Here is a 5,924-nt window from a genome sequence, read left to right as displayed (position 1 = left end):
CGGTCACTACCGCTCACTTGACTCGATTATCTGTCTCTATATCTCCCTATCTGTTGCCCCCCAGTGGCACAGCGGACCTACAATCGCTGGAAACCGGGTTGCGATACCCGTGGTGGGCAGAGCACAGATAGCCCATTGTGTAGCTTTGTGCATAATTTCAAACAAACAAACCCTATCTGCAATTCATATCTCCGCTTTATTTGCCGGCCTTATATACAAAAATAGAGGGCTTGAATGGGTAATGAAGAAAAACTTTAATAGTAACTTATATTAAAGTTTTTCTTCATTACCTATTCAAGCTGTCTCCAACCATTATTAGTCTCAAAGTGGGTTCCTCGTCATCGAAAAAAAAAATAGAGGGCGTCTGGTAAACACTACAGTTTCCAAAGCAGTCATGGTCCTTCTAGAAACTCATGACGTGTTACCAGAGTCACGTGACTTCCGCTGTCTTAACAGTGTATTTAAATAAGAAAATTACTAAGCACAGACAAATTCATTAAAATAATATATATAAAAAAATTAATAACAGTCAATTGTTTTAAGTGTTTTGTAATATGATTTTAAATATTTATTTGTGCTTAGTAATGTTGGTTAGAAAATAGAGTTATTTACCTTTTTAGCTAAATGACCTTAACAGTAAATAATAAAGAACATACAAAAAAATAGTTATTTGACTTTTTGATAATACGAAGTATCCCAAGTATAAAAAATAATAAAAAATTGTCATTATACTAAAGTAGAAAGAAATGATAAATTCAACAGAAACTACAACATCACCGATGTTTACTAAACAGCATCAGATGTAATCATGAAACTGGGTGAACTCTCTTATCTTTATCTTACACATGTTAGAAAGTCTTAACTTTCAGTATATGAAATGCACAGCAGAAAAGAGGTGACATAAATGCTAAATGTTCTGATCTTCAACCAGTGTATCTTTTCTGAAAAGTCTGATGTTTATACAAAATATGAAAAGCTAATGTAACGAGAGTATGGACATCCCGTGAGCTTAGTCATTGGGTTTGATTTTACAATGGTTACAAATAAATTCATTTGGATTTTGGGTCGTGCTTTCGTGACCGAAGCACAAAAGTCACCAACTCGAAGAAGTTTACGAGTGGAATAAAGAACTCGCACAGAGACAACTGAATACAAATCAAATAGTCTTTATATTTATACACTGTTGTGCATTTCATCTATATCGAAACTATCAAAGTTATCTTGGAACAACACGAACCCTAAATCACTGAATTCTTAATTTTGAAGATCTAGATGTCCGTTACTAAGACCTTTATTGTGTTCAACAATATTATTTAAGTTACCAACTAAGTTAACGAGAGAAATTTTCTTGGTCATAATCGGTATAACAATTAACAATTCTTCTAAGATATCTTTAAGTAGTTCCACTATAAGCATTATCAAATCTACTATTTCTTTAGTACAGTTAATGTTTTTCTCTGTTTATATATTATAGAACCTTGAGTGAAACACTGCGAGACTGGATCACAAATAGTTTACTTACAAGGAGTTTATGTAGTGAACTTCTTGTAGATTCTGGATCACTGCCATCTTCTTCTGGAGTCAGAACAATTCCCCGGAGCAAATTCAGATTTTGAGTCGGAAACACGGAAATATAACTACAAAATTGTTAGTGTTCTTTCTGATTGTTCAAGAAGTTTAGCATATCTACTTTTAAAAGTACTTATTTTAATTCGATTGGTACAATTGGGATCTTCCACAAACAATTGGACTATTCCATCAGACTGTAACCAATAACAGAACTTATTTCTGTCCCTTATCTAATATCTTTGGCGAACTTAGGGTGTATAGAGACAAACAGTGTAACACATGTCTCTTCACTAAGATTAATTCATTTGGTGATTTTTCTCGCCATCCCGTTAACTGTTTTTGGTGACATTGATTCATTTTGCCAGAAGCTTCATCTAAACAATTTGAGTTTTATCTCAGTATACCACGTCTGTCTGGCACTAGATTCCGTAGCTATGAATTTTCTCGCCTCTAGGTCAAGACACAGAGTTTGTCCTAGGCTAACTCCCTCGATGGGTTTCAAGCATGTATCTTCCTTATTTGGTATTGTGGTTCACTAGTATCCATGTTTTTGTAACATTTTCGATTTGCTGCTTTCTCCATACTCTACGCTATATACGTTAAATAATATAATGTATTTCATGAAAACTTTTGAATATGAATATACTTAGTATTCCACAACTACTTCACTAAAATGTGTATGTTTAGTGATTGGTTTACTACCCTTCTGTCATTATACAATTGTACACAGTTTTAAATTCTTCACTCAAACATTATATAAGGATAGTACCTTAAAGGTGGAGGTTTTTTCCTTAAAGAAATTTGTTCAAATTTAGAAAATAACGGTGCTCTTTTGTAGTTTTGGTGTACAAGAACATAAAATCACTCCAACAATTTCTTCAAAATTAAGGTCTGTGTCAAGAACTGATTTTCTTTTTAGTGTGATATTTACATGTCACTTAGAAACTTTTCCAATAAACATTCATTTCTCTGTAGTAAAATAACTTACAAAAAAATAAGTAACTTTGAAATATCTGCTTTATGCAGTTTATAAACAAATAATGTGGCAGACTCTGTATATAGGATTACTCCCAAATCACACAGTATTGTTGGTACATTGCAAAGACTAAAGGTTATGCATGTGAGGATGATGCACTAAGGAAAAATGTCAATGACAGAGACAGGGTGTCAGGGTGCTTGCTAGCCAAAGCTACAGCTGTTTCAGCATTTTTATGTCCATTTTTTCCATACAGCACAATTAACTCAGTGCATTCTGCAGATGTAAGATCTGACATTCTCAACATAGCCTTCTGCTGTGAATGATACCCGAATAAAGTGGACAAATGATGCAGCACAGTGTGTTTTTGTTGCAGACATTTTACCTTTGTATATTATCCTTCACATACCCTCCAGTTTTTCCATTGCACCTACAATGTTGAGCAAATTATGAATGACTCTTGTATAGATAAAGGATTTTAAAAGATTTATCTTGCAAACAGTGTGAACAAGCAATATGATTAAAGACATATATTCATAAAAATACTCATGATAAGTAGGTTCCTGAAAAAATAAATTGTAAAACATAAAAAAGTTACAAACTTTATTCACAATAACTGAACAGAACAAATTGTTTCAGTTCAAAGTTAGCCATTCATTCTGTTACTGGAGATCAAAACGGAGAAATGGCCTTGTTAAATATATATACATATATATATACACAGTTAATAACTAACCATATATACAGAAAGAGATGGAAAGTTGTTATTAACTAAAAGTAGTAGGCACTGTCTGGATAAGAACGAAAATATTTAACCTAATATGTATCCAACTGCTAAAGACTGAGCAGGTCTTGGACTTAAGAAATAATTAGCTGAAAAATGAAACAATTCCTGAATTAGTTTTCGCTCCTCTCACACATCCTTTATGAAGTTGTGAGGTTTGAAGAAAAATCAGAAAGTATCTAAACTTCAAAGATTAAGCCATGTGATGAAAAATATTTGCATACTCAAGCCCCATCACAAATATAACTCTAAGAAACTTTTTTTCAGCTTCGATAAAAATATTTCCTGTGTTTTTTATCTTTGCCCACCCACTGAACCAAATCAACTAATCTCAGGCCCGTATATAGAATATTTGAAAGGGGGGTTTAATTTGTGAGATTAACAGCCAACACATATTGTGCTAAACATAATCAGCATGCTAATGCTACAGGGGTCTGGGGGTATGCAACTATCTCAAGCATAATTTTTAACATCACAAAAAATAGGGGTTGGGCCAAATCCCCCACCTGTGTACGTGCATGAATCTGTATTATATGTAAAGCAGATATGTAAGTCTGTCAGGTTATTGACATAACAAATTGTTGTGAAGTGCTGGATGAATCAGTTTGGATGAAATTCGATGTAGCAGCTCAGGTGAACCACTAATAATAATAATAATTTAAATGGATAAGCAGTCAGATGAACAATTCTAACTTGGCAGCCCTACTCATGAATTCAAAGCTAAACGAAATGTTACATATAGCACAGGTATTCAGATATTCCAATTTACCCTATAGAATTGCTACTCTGCCTATTTCACGAACTCAAATTGTCTAAATACGGTAGACCTGACAGGTGAAAAATACACACAAATGATAACTTGTTATCTCCCCTTAAGCTACATATCCCAATATAATTCTCCTTTTTTCTACAATATTTGATTAAATTCAATCATACACTGTTTTGAAACATTATTCACACACTCGTTCATAGCTTGAACCTACAAACACAAATCCTTTTTTTTGTCTAGAGATTGTCTAGTGGATAGCGTTTTAGTCCGATAACAAATATTTGACCAAGCCCTTTGGATGAATAACGGAATACTTAATATATTTATTTAAATAAATAGTTTCATTAGCTTCACAAGACACTGGAAATTATGGTACATATAAGTAATATAAAAGTAAATAAAAATTTGGAAAAGGTAAACAAACTACAGACTAAGTAAAATACATTAACAATTAATTATCAAAACATCGTATACTAATTGTAGGAGAAAACTCTTGTTGTAGAGTGCCTTGTCTAGCATGTACAATTGCCAATAATATTTTAAAACAATGACCAAGAAACTTAATGAACAGCCTAGTCTCGCCTCAAAACGCATGATACTTCATTAAATCTAGGTTTGAATTTAGTGCAATGCTACATGAGGGCTAGTTGCGCTAGCCGTCCCTAATTTAGCAGTAAAACAATAGAAGGAAGGCAGCTAGTTATCACCACCCACTGCCAATAATGAGGCTACTTTTTACCAACAAATAGTGGAATTGACCGTCACTTTATAACGCCATCACTGCTCAAAGGGCGAACATGTTTGGTGGGACAGGGATTCGAACCCGCAGTTTGTGAGTCGAGCTCCCTAACCACCTAGCCAATTCCTCGTTAAATCTCAATGTGCAGTAAGTACATCTTGCGATATATACATAAAGTAACATATCAGTAAGTGTTGTCTTAGCAGAAGTCAATAAACAAGACATGTACAATGATCTCTGAGTTTGACAATTATTGTCAGTGTCATGAAGTATGATCCATTTGTGATCTCTGTGTTCACTGATCTAATATACAAAAGGAGTCTTGCGTGGGATTACTCTGAAGTAGTAGATGATTCCAAAGTGCTGTGAAAATTGTTTAACATATTCATTTCATTTGATGAGAAATGATTTGGTTTTGAATTTCGCGCAAAGCTACACAAGGGCTACCTGCGCTGATCGTCCATAATTTAGTATTGGTAGACTAGAGGGAAGGCTGCTAGTCAATACTACCCATCACCAACTCTTGGACTATTCTTTTACCAACGAATGGCCATAACTTTACAATGCTCTCACGGCTGAAAGGACGAGCACGTTTGGTGACGGGGACTTGAACTTGCAACCCGCAGCAGATTGCGAGTCGAGTGCTCTAACCACCTGGTCATTAGTGGCAAAGAGAACGTAGCTTTTATTCTACCCCAATGCACGACACTCTTACATAGAAAATAAGCATACTCAGATAAAAGGTTAAGGGGTGTTCACCATACAACAAACCATTCAGGATTGTTACCAATAAAAAAACAACAACTAAGAACATAAATGATCATCGTGCTAATGACTTTCACTATGTAATCAGCAATATTACTGCATAACCGATACAACCACAAAATTAATTATCAAACAGAAATTATCTCCCACATATAACTGAAATTTGTTGTCAGATTTAAAATGCCAGTGACATTTTTCTTACCTCACATATCTGATCGTGCTCAAGAACAAACAACACCAGTTTCACAGGGCACTAGATCGTAGAATATATTGTTGCGTCAGCGAGGTCACATGACTAGTGTCACGCCACGTTTCTAGAACT

This window comes from Limulus polyphemus, unplaced genomic scaffold (genome assembly GCF_000517525.1).
Source record: "Limulus polyphemus unplaced genomic scaffold, Limulus_polyphemus-2.1.2 Scaffold6233, whole genome shotgun sequence".
Lineage (NCBI taxonomy): Eukaryota > Metazoa > Arthropoda > Merostomata > Xiphosura > Limulidae > Limulus > Limulus polyphemus.
The sequence above is the reverse complement of the archived record's forward strand: the minus strand, read 5'-3'. Positions refer to the sequence as shown.